The sequence below is a fragment of the Rhinoraja longicauda genome, chromosome 29, assembly GCF_053455715.1.
Source record: "Rhinoraja longicauda isolate Sanriku21f chromosome 29, sRhiLon1.1, whole genome shotgun sequence".
NCBI classification, from domain to species: Eukaryota; Metazoa; Chordata; class Chondrichthyes; order Rajiformes; family Arhynchobatidae; genus Rhinoraja; species Rhinoraja longicauda.
The window spans coordinates 636,330-648,458 of NC_135981.1; positions in this window are offsets into that span (position 1 = coordinate 636,330).

Below are 12,129 nucleotides of genomic sequence, written 5' to 3' on the forward strand. Positions count from 1 at the left end.
CCGATCTTTATTTCAGTTTAATTCAAGTTACATTTTGATAAATGCAACGAGTCAGAGCTCTGTCGCTGCTGCCGGTTTGATACAATTCCACTCGTAACACTCAGAGACGTGTTACACCGGGAGGGTTGGTACACGGGGAGGGTTAGTACACGGGGAGGGTTGGTACTCGGGGAGGGTTGGTACACGGGGAGGGTTGGTACACGGGGAGGGTTTAGTACACGGGGAGGGTTTAGTACACGGGGAGGGTTGGTACACGTGGAGGGTTGGTACACGGGGAGGGTTGGTACTCAGAGACGTGTTACACAGGGAGGGTTGGTACTCGGGGAGGGTTAGTACACGGGGAGGGTTGGTACACGGGGAGGGTTTAGTACACGGGGAGGGTTGGTACACGGGGAGGGTTGGTACACGGGGAGGGTTTAGTACACGGGGAGGGTTGGTACATGGGGAGGGTTGGTACACGGGGAGGGTTGGTACACGGGGAGGGTTAGTACACGGGGAGGGTTGGTACACGGGGAGGGTTTAGTACACGGGGAGGGTTGGTACATGGGGAGGGTTGGTACATGGGGAGGGTTGGTACATGGGAGGGTTGGTACACGGGGAGGGTTGGTACACGGGGAGGGTTTAGTACACGGGGAGGGTTGGTACACGGGGAGGTTTGGTACACGGGGAGGGTTAGTACACGGGGAGGGTTGGTACACGGGGAGGCAGCAGCACGTGGATGTGATGTGCCTTTAAAACTGCCCTTCTTGCAGTAACATGACTCGGGGCTGCTCACAGCTAATCAAGTTACTCCACTGACCAATGCGCCAGGCCCAGGTTTGAGAGGAATAGCCTTCCCATGACTTCCCATGACAACGACAGCAGAGGATCAGGGAGATCCGATGGTAGTTTATAAAATTAAGGTTATTTTGATAGAGATAAACTGAAAAACTATTTTCCCTGAACGCAATCTTTGTTAAAGTTACCAATTACAATTTGTTACCAGTGGGGTGGATTTTAACAAAGAGCGTTGTGCGTGCGTGCAGTGTTTGAACGGGGCTGGGGCTGCTTTCTACTGGAAATCCAGGTTTTATGACATGGCTTTTAACGTTGAAAAGTTTCAGCAGAAACATTGCAAGAACATGAGAGTAACATGAGGGCAGGATCGCTGAGAATGATCAGCCATGATAACGTTGAATGGTGGTGCTGGCTTGAAGGGCCGAATGGCCTCATCCTGCACCCATTGTCTATTGAATACTGCCTTGGTGAAGTTTACTATTACACTACAATTGTTGGACTTTTGTACTTATCTATCATTGTGTTTATTTACAGTATGGTTTTACTGGATTGTATGAAAAACAAAGAATTTCACTGTATCTAGGCACATGTGAACAATAAGGTATCATTGAGTCTGGACAACTCTGCTGTAGATGCCTGAACCTGCAGGAAGTGGTGAACTCAGCCCAGTCTACACAGGCTTCACACTTCCTTCCATCCAATCCATCTTCAGGGTGCCTTGCATCAGGAAGCCTGCAGGTAAGTTCAAGGATACCTGCCACCCCGGCCATTACCTGCCACCCCGGCCATTATTTGCCACCCCGGCTATTACCTGCCACCGCTGCCATTCTCCTTTCTACCTTTACCTTCTGGGAGAAGATACAGGTGTTTGAAAGCTTGACCGTCAAGACTTAGAGACAGCTTGATCCACACTGCTACCCGACTCCTGAACCAAACACACCTCATTCGCAGAGGTGCTAGCACACACGCTTACCTCCACATCATTCAGGTACTCTGTTATTATATTTTAATATTTCTTTGCATTAGTTAGATTTAGCATGACAATCTTAGTGGTGAATCTGTGGTACTCTTTGCCACAGATGGCTGTGGAGGCCAAGTCGTTGGATATTTCTTAAGGCAGAGAGAGATAGATTCTTGATTAGTATGGGTTTCAGGGGCTTTGGGGAGAATGCAGGGGAATGGGGTTGAGAGGGAGAGATAGATTAGCCATGATTGAATGGCGGTGGACTTGATGGGCCGAATAGCCTAATTCTGCTGCTGCCACTTATGACCTGATGAACCATTCTGCTGTTTTGTTTTGGACTCATCATTGAATTTATTGTTGGTATTTATTCTTGCTGTAGGTTTGCTGTTTGCTCTGTTGGCTTCATGTGAACAAGGAACATCATTGCACTCTGGTGCATACAACAATAAACCCATTGGTATTGGCAGTAGTTTATTATTGGCATGCACACCAAGATATAATGAAAAACTGTTTTTGCAAGTCATCCGGTCAAATCATCCTGTGCATGAATACAATGTACCCATACACAGGTACGACAGTTAGTACAATGTACCCATACACAGGTACGACAGTTAGTGCAGTGATCCCATACACAGGTACGACAGTTAGTACAATGTACCCATACACAGGTACGATAGTTAGTACAATGTACCCATACACAGGTACGATAGTTAGTACAATGTACCCATACACAGGTACGATAGTTAGTACAATGTACCCATACACAGGTACTACAGTTAGTGCAGTGATCCCATACACAGGTACGATAGTTAGTACAATGTACCCATACACAGGTACGATAGTTAGTACAATGTACCCATACACAGGTACGACAGTTAGTGCAGTGATCCCATACACAGGTATGACAGTTAGTACAATGTACCCATACACAGGTACGACAGTTAGTACAATGTACCCATACACAGGTACGCAGTTAGTACAATGAGAAAAATAACCAGAGTGCAGAATGTAGATTGAGCTCTGTCGTATAAAATACAGATAAATCACAGATTTAAAAGGTGCAGAGTCCACTATGAAATAGATTAGTTCGGGGCTGCACCCTGAGCTTATGAGAAGATTGTTAAATGGTCTGATAAGGGCAGGGGTGGAGTAGCTGTTCCTGAATCTGGTGGTATGACCTTTCAAGCTTTAGTATCCTCTGCAGGAGAGGGGAGAAAACGGAATGACTGGTGAGAATGGTCCCAGATTATGTTGTGTCCTTTCCTGAGGTTGTGTGAATGTGGATCGAGTCAATGGAAGGAGTCTGGTCTGTGCCATGGACTGGACTACATTTACAATTCTCTGCAATTTCTAGCATTCTTGGGCAGAGCTGCTGCCAAACCAAACTGTGCTGCATTCCCATAGGAAGCTTTCCACGCGCCATCAGTAGAAGTTGGTAAGAGTCGTTGGATACTTGCTGAACTTCTGAGGAGGTTGGCATGTTCTCTTGGTGCACAGCTTCAATGTGGTTGGCCCACGACAATTGGCACACCTCAAAACTTGAATCTCCGGCACCATTGATGCTGACTGATGAAGCATGTACACCACCTCACTTCCTGAAGTCAATAACTAGCTCCTAGAAAAGTGTTCCGACCCAAAACATCACCTATTCCTCTTCTCCAGAGATGCTACCTGACCCGCTGAGTTACTCCAGCATTTTCATATCATATCATATCATATACATACAGCCGGAAACAGGCCTTTTCGGCCCTCCAATTCCGTGCCGCCCAGTGATCCCTGTACATTAACACTATCCTACACCCACTAGGGACAATTTTTTTTTATTTTATTTTTTTTACATTTTACCCAGCCAATTAACCTACATACCTGTACGTCTTTGGAGTGTGGGAGGAAACCGAAGATCTCGGAGTAAACCCACGCAGGTCACGGGGAGAACGTACAAACTCCTTACAGTGCAGCACCCGTAGTCAGGATCGAACCTGAGTCTCCGGCGCTGCATTCGTTGTAAAGCAGCAACTCTACCGCTGCGCTACCGTGCCGCCCACATTATTTTGTGTCTATCTTGGGTAGAAAACGGCATCTGCAGTTCCTACACATCCAAGTCAATAGACAATAGACAATAGGTGCAGGAGTAGGCCATTCAGCCCTTCGAGCCAGCACCGCCATTCAATGCGATCATGGCTGATCACTCTCAATCAGTACCCCGTTCCTGCCTTCTCCCCATACCCCCTCACTCCGCTATCCTTAAGAGCTCTATCCTGCTCTCTCTTGAAAGCATCCAACGAACTGGCCTCCACTGCCTTCTGAGGCAGAGAATTCCACACCTTCACCACTCTCTGACTGAAAAAGTTCTTCCTCATCTCCGTTCTAAATGGCCTACCCCTTATTCTTAAACTGTGGCCCCTTGTTCTGGACTCCCCCAACATTGGGAACATGTTTCCTGTCACTAATGTGTCTAATCCCCTAATTATCTTATATGTTTCAATAAGATCCCCCCTCATCCTTCTAAATTCCAGTGTATACAAGCCTAATTGCTCCAGCCTTTCAACATACGACAGTCCCGCCATTCCGGGAATTAACCTAGTGAACCTACGCTGCACGCCCTCAATAGCAAGAATATCCTTCCTCAAGTTTGGAGACCAAAACTGCACACAGTACTCCAGGTGCGGTCTCACTAGGGCCATGTACAACTGCAGAAGGACCTCTTTGCTCCTATACTCAACTCCTCTTGTTATGAAGGCCAACATTCCATTGGCTTTCTTCACTGCCTGCTGTACCTGCATGCTTCCTTTCAGTGACTGATGCACTAGGACACCCAGATCTCGTTGAACATCCCCTCTTCCTAACTTGACACCATTCAGATAATAATCTGCCTTTCTATTCTTACTTCCAAAGTGAATAACCTCACACTTATCTACATTAAACTGCATCTGCCATGTATCCGCCCACTCACACAACCTGTCCAAGTCACCCTGCAGCCTTATTGCATCTTCCTCACAATTCACACTACCCCCCAGCTTAGTATCATCTGCAAATTTGCTAATGGTACTTTTAATCCCTTGATCTTGCTAACATTGAGGGTTGTTGCCGTGGCACCATATTAAGTTCTCTATCTTCTCTCTGTATGGTGTCTCAGCATTGGTCCAAATCCAGTGCACCGGATGTCATCTGCAAAGTTTAAGTGGAGCTGGAGCATAATTTGGCGCTGTGTGTGTGTGTGTGTGTGTGTGTGTGTGTGTGTGTGTGTGTGTGTGTGTGTGTGTGTGTGTGTGTGTGTGTGTGTGTGTGTGTGTGTGTGTGTGTGTGTGTGTGTGTGTGTGTGTGTGTGTGTGTGTGTTTGCGCGCACATTCACATGGCGCATCGCTGTTGAGCATTATCGTGGGGAGTGGGGTGTTAAAGGTAGACCTATCCTCATTAAATAGGGGTCTCGGGTAGATGCCCTTGTTATCCAAAAGTTCCAGAGGTGAGTGTTGGACGAGGGGGATGGAGTCTGCCTGGATCTGTTGTGGAGGTTGGATAATTACAGTGGATCGAGGCTGCCAGGGAGGCTGGAGTTAATGTGCTCAATGACCAGCCGGTCCAATCTAATCACAGAAACATTATCTGAGCCAACACAGGAAACATTTAAACCGCATGCCATTGTTTTGAAGGACAGCAAAGTTGTCCTTTGTGTCCTGGCCAATATTCATTCCTTAATCAACACCCAAACACGTTTCCTGGTGACGTATATCCCACCGTGTCTGTGTGACCTTGTTCTGGGCAAATTAGCTGTCACTTTTTGAACGTTACAACACTGACTACATTTCCAAAAAGACTGTGAAAAGCAGAGTGTAAACATAAGTATTTATTTCCAGTTTCCTGCTACATTTACAGAACAGACCATACAGTTGTCTGCTCACTGGCACAAACTCTTTTGTTCCAAAGGGACTCGGGTCCCTCTCTGCCAAAAATGGTCCAGACATTTAATTGTATGTGTGGATATTATGGATAGGAAACTTTTAGAAGGATATGGGCCAAATGCAGGCAAATGGGACTAGCTTAGATGGGACATCTTGGTCAGCATGGAGTTGGCAGGCGAGCTTGTTTCTGTACTGTATTACAAAACTAGGAGTGGACTTTACCTAGAGTAGAACACAGATACAATTCCTCCCTGGACACCTTAATAATAATAATACATTTTATTTATATAGCGCTTTTCATATACTCAAAGACGCTTTACAGAGATTTTGAGAACATAGGGAAATTAATAAATAGATAAATAAGTAAATAAATAAATGAACAGAGAAAGGAGACAGTAGGTGAGGTGACCTTCAGTGGTTGAAGGCAGTACTGAACAGGTGAGACTTCAGCGATGTTTTGAATGTGGTGAGTGTGGGGGAGTCTCTAACGGTTTGGGGTAATGAGTTCCATAGGGTGGGAGCAGCGATGGAGAAAGCCCTGTCCCCCCAGGATCTGAGTTTAGTCCGGATGTGGGGGGATAGGAGATTGGCAGCGGCAGAGCGGAGGGTGCAGGTGGGAGTGTGCCTGTGGAGGAGGTCGGTCAGGTAGGATGGGGCCAGGTTATGGAGGGCTTTGTAGGTTATGAGGAGGATTTTGTACTGGATTCTCTGGGGGATGGGGAGCCAGTGGAGTTTATAAAGGACGGGGGTGATATGGTCACGGATCGAGGTGTGTGTGAGTAGACGGGCAGCGGAGTTTTGAATGTATTGAAGTTTATTGATGATTTTTGAGGGTGCGCCATAGAGGAGGCTGTTGCAGTAGTCCAGACGGGAGGTGATGAAGGCGTGGATGATGGTTTCTGCAGCTGTGGAGGAGAGGGATGGACGGAGACGGGCAATGTTTTTGAGGTGGAAGAAGGCTGTCTTTGTGATGTGTTTGATGTGTTTGTCGAAGGAGAGGGTTTGATCAAGGATGATTCCAAGATTCCGGATGTGAGGTGAGGTGGATACTGGGAGACCATCAATGTTGAGGATGAAGTTTTGGGTGGATTTGGTGAGCATTTTTGGACCAATGATGATGATTTCAGATTTGTTGCAATTGAGTTTGAGGAAGTTTGATTGAAGCCAAGATTTTATTTCAGTAATGCAGTTTGTCAGTGTAGTGTGTGTGGTGGAGGAGATTGACTTGGTAATGTACTGTGGAACACCATGGAAACAGTCCCTTAGGCCCAACTAGTCCATGCAGGCCAAGATGTTCCGTCCATGTTAGTCCCATTTTCCCGCATGTGACCCATATCCCTCTAAACCTTTCTTTTGCATATAGCTGTCCAAATGTCTTTAAAATGTCGTTAACCTTCCAGAGCAGCCTATCATGTGGAACCTCATGAGATGCCTTGCTGAAGTCCGTATAGACAACAGCTACGGCTCTTCTTCAAAACACTCAATATAGTTGTGCAACACAGTGTCGCAGTGGTAGAGTTGCTGTCTTTCAAGGCCAGAGACCCATGTTCGATCCTAACTATGGGTGGTGTCTGTACAGTGTTTGTATGTTCTTCCCTGTGACTGCGTGGGTTGTCTCCAGGTTCTCCAGTTTCCTCCCACACTCTAAAGATGTACAAATGCTTAGGTTAATTGGCTTTGGTAAAAATTGTAAATTGTCCCTAGTGCATGGGATAGTGCTCGTGTACAGGGTGATCACTGGTCATTCAATGCAGCCCAGACCATCACACAAAGCAACCTCCCCTTCCAGTTACAACTCATGGTGCCTCAGCAAGGCCAGCAGCATAATCAGGGGCCAGTCTCTCCCCAGTCATTCTCCTTCTTCCATCCCCCATCACGCAAGAGGTGCAGAAGTGTGATTCAGGAACTGGTCCTTCCCAACAGACCTACCATCTACCACATTGGAGATCTTCGCACTGTCCTTCATCGGACTGTACTGGACTTTATCTTGCACTAAACATTATTTCCTGTATCCTGCAGCTGTCCACAATGGACGGATTGATTGTAGTCACGCATAGTCCTTTTGCCGACTGGCTGTTCACTGTACCTCTGTACTCTCTTCATTAAACTAACCACTTGTTTAGTTTAAAAATATTCTCCAACACTGTATATAAAAGAAAGTTTATGTAGCTCACTAGTGCCACCTGCAGCCCAATGGGAAAAGCTTCTCCCCCTCTGTGATTCCTCGTGTTCAACGATGCTCTGACCCACACTCACACCTTCAGCCTTTGCCACGTAATCAGCCCCCCTCACCTGTATCCACCCATCACTTGCAAGGCTTTGGCCCACCCCACCTCTCTTTTCCAGCTTTCTCCCCCCCTATGTAACGTGTAAAGGGTTGTGACCCTAAACCTCGCCTGTCCATTCCCTCCACAGATGCTGCCTGACCCACTTCCTCCTGCACTTTGTGTTTCCCTCAAGAATGTAGGTGCTGACTGACTGCCTTGCTGTCTTTCGTAAGTTTGGCTCATCTTCAGTCACGGGGAGACATCAGCCTTGGCAGTGGGGGGAAATCCATGGGTATCTCAGTTTTAGTTTTAGAGATTCTGTACAGCATGGAAACAGGCCTTGGTCCACGCTGATCACCGATGACCTTGCACTAGTTCTATGTTATCCCACTTTCGCATTCACTTCCAAACACCCAGGGCAATTTAAGAGAAGCTATTTTACCAACAAACCTGTACAGCTTTGGAATGTGTGTGGACGCCGGAGCTCCTGGAGAAATCCCACATGGTCGGGTGAGAACGTACAAACTCCATACAGACAAAGCCCATAGTGAGGATGGTCTCGGTGCTGTGAGGCGGCAATTCTAACGCTGCGCCACTGTGCTGCTATCGGTGATCAGAAGGAACAATTTGAGTTGCAAGTCATTGTTAACTTCATCACTAGATACTCAAGAAAACAGAGCTTAATTTAACATCCAAAGAGCAGAATCCCTTCACCAATCCACCTCCACAGTAAAACACCACCATCCACCCGGAACCATCCAGGTTCCTCCTCAGACCTCGGAACAATTCCAGGTGGGCCATGAATACAAACATCTCCTTGAAGAAGTGTCTGCCCTTGGTTCTATGCTGGACCTTAGCTGAGATTATTCTCTGTACTTCTGGAGAGGGATTCAAAGCCTCAGCCATCTCACCATCTTCCTCATGCTTCATATTCGTGACCAGGTACCAGTCACTTCACTGCTGAGCACCGCGATAGAGAGTCAGAACAATACTACAGTACAGGAGGAGACTTCATGACCTGGATCCAACCTTGCATGCTTTGGGCCTATCCCTCTAAAGCGAAGTGCACACGTACCAGATTCAGGACAGCTTCTTCCCCACTGCAGAGTGCTGAACAGACCTCTTATAAGCTAAGGGTGTAGTCCTCATCTCCCAACCTACCTCATTGCAGCCCTTGCACTTTTTAAAATCTGCACTTGTTCTGGTGCTGCAATACTATAAAACTATATTCTGCATTCTGGAACTGTTTTGCTTTGCACTACCTGTTGTACTTGTCAGTGACAGAACAGAAGCGTGCAAAGCAGGGGTCACGTTGGGAGTTGGAGGACTCATCATTGCTCCAGGAGATCAGATGTTCAGTCCCGGCACCTTCAGCTCCTCACCAAGGGTGTTCCTTCTGCAGTGAGATCACAAGTAAAATATTGGCACAGGAACTGCAGATGCTGGTTTACAAAAGAAATTGCTTGAGTAACTCAGCAGGTCAGGCAAGCAAGTGTGAAGAAGAGTCCCAACCTGAAACTGAAGGCTGATAAATCCCCAGGGCCTGATGGTCTGCATCCCAGGGTACTTAAGGAGGTGGCTCTAGAAATAGTGGAAGCATTGCAGATCATTTTTCAATGTTCTATAGATTCAGGATCAGTTCCTGTGGATTGGAGGATAGCAAATGTTATCCCACTTTTTAAGAAAGGAGGGAGAGAGAAAACGGGTAATTATAGACCAGTTAGTCTGACATCAGTGGTGGGGAAGATGCTGGAGTCAATTATAAAAGACGAAATTGCTGAGCATTTGGATAGCAGTAACAGGATCATTCCGAGTCAGCATGGATTTACGAAGGGGTAATCATGCTTGACAAATCTACTGGAATTTTTTGAGGATGTAACTAGGAAAATTCACAGGGGAGAGTCAGTGGATGTGGTGTACCTCGACTTTCAGAAAGCCTTCGACAAGGTACCACATAGGAGAATAGTGGGCAAAATTAGAGCACATGGTATTGGGGGTAGGGTACTGACATGGATAGAAAATTGTTTGACAGACAGAAAGCAAAGAGTGGGGATAAATGGGTCCCTTTCGGAATGGCAGGCAGTGACCAGTGGGGTACCGCAAGGTTTGGTGCTGGGACCCCAGCTATTTACGATATACATTAATGACTTAGATGAAGGGATTAAAAGTAGCATTAGCAAATTTGCAGATGATACTAAGCTGGGGGGTAGTGTGAATTGTGAGGAAGATGCAATAAGGCTGCAGGGTGACTTGGACAGGTTGTGTGAGTGGGCGGATACATGGCAGATGCAGTTTAATGTAGATAAGTGTGAGGTTATTCACTTTGGAAGTAAGAATAGAAAGGCAGATTATTATCTGAATGGTGTCAAGTTAGGAAGAGGGGATGTTCAACGAGATCTGGGTGTCCTAATGCATCAGTCACTGAAAGGAAGCATGCAGGTACAGCAGGCAGTGAAGTAAGCCAATGGAATGTTGGCCTTCATAACAAGAGGAGTTGAGTATAGGAGCAAAAAGGTCCTTCTACAGTTGTACCGGGCCCTGGTGAGACCGCACCTGGAGTACTGTGTGCAGTTTTGGTCTCCAAATTTGAGGAAGGATATTCTTGCTATTGAGGGCGTGCAGCGTAGGTTCACTAGGTTAATTCCCGGAATGGCGGGACTGTCGTATGTTGAAAGGCTGGAGCAATTAGGCTTGTATACACTGGAATATAGAAGGATGAGGGGGGGATCTTATTGAAACATATAAGATAATTAGGGGATTGGACAAATTAGAGGCAGGAAACATGTTCCCAATGTTGGGGGAGTCCAGAACAAGGGGCCACAGTTTAAGAATAAGGGGTAGGCCATTTAGAATGGAGATGAGGAAGAACTTTTTCAGTCAGAGAGTGGTGAAGGTGTGGAATTCTCTGCCTCAGAAGGCAGTGGAGGCCAGTTCGTTGGATGCTTTCAAGAGAGAGCTGGATAGAGCTCTTAAGGATAGCGGAGTGAGGGGGTATGGGGAGAAGGCGGGAACGGGGTACTGATTGAGAGTGATCAGCCATGATCGCATTGAATGGCGGTGCTGGCTCGAAGGGCTGAATGGCCTACTCTTGCACCTATTGTCTATTGTCTATTGTTACCTAACCATGTCCTCTAGAGATGCTGCCTGAGCTGCTGGGTTGCACCAGCACTTTATGTCTTTTTGAGACCATGAGTAAAGCTGTTTGATGGACATACTGCAGAAATCAATTGGATTTTGTCTGGACTGGAGGGCTTCAGTTATAAGGATAGGCTGGACAGGCTGGGTCTTGTCCCCTGCAGCGAAGGCTGAGAGGTGACCATATAGAGTTTTATAAAATCAGGACGGCATAAATAAGGTGGATGGTCGTCTTTTTTTCCACATTAGGGGCCTCCAAAATTAGAGAGCATAGATTTAAGGTGCAAGATGAAAGATTTAAAAGAGACCCGAGGGGCAACTTATTCACACAGAGGGTGGTGGGTACATAGAATGAGGTGTAAGTGAAAGTGTTAGAGGCAGGTACAAGTACAATATTTAAAAGGCACTTTGACAGGTACATGGAGAGGAAAGATTTGGAAGGGTCTGACCAAGGCAAATGGGACCAGCTTGGTTAGGCAATGGTCGAGTTGGGCCGAAAGGCCTGTTTCTGTGCTGCATGATTCTATTACACCAGAAGATGGCAACAGGGAGCTGTGAACCGAGCAGGAACTCTGGTTTGGAGGGGAAAAAATATGCAAAATGCTGGAGTAATTCTGGAGTCAGGCAGCATCTGTGGAAAACATGGATAGGTGATGTTTCACAGAGTGCTGGAGTAACTCAGTGGGTCAGGCAGCATCTGTGGAGAACATGGATAGGTGATGTTTCACAGAGTGTTGGAGTAACTCAGTGGGACAGGCAGCATCTGTGGAGAACATGGATAAGTGACGCGTAGTATAAGAAAATAAATGCAGATGCTGGTACAAATCGATTTATTCACAAAATGCTGGAGTAACTCAGCAGGTCAGGCAGCATCTCGGGAGAGAAGGAATGGGTGACGTTTCGGGTCGAGACCCTTCTTCAGACTGATGTCGGGGGTGGGACAAAGGAAGGATATAGGTGGAGACAGGAAGATAGAGGGAGATCTGGGAAGGAGGAGGGGAAGGGAGGGACAGAGGAGCTATCTGAAGTTGGAGAAGTCGACGTTCATACCACCGGGCCGCAAACTGCCCAGGCGAAATATGAGGT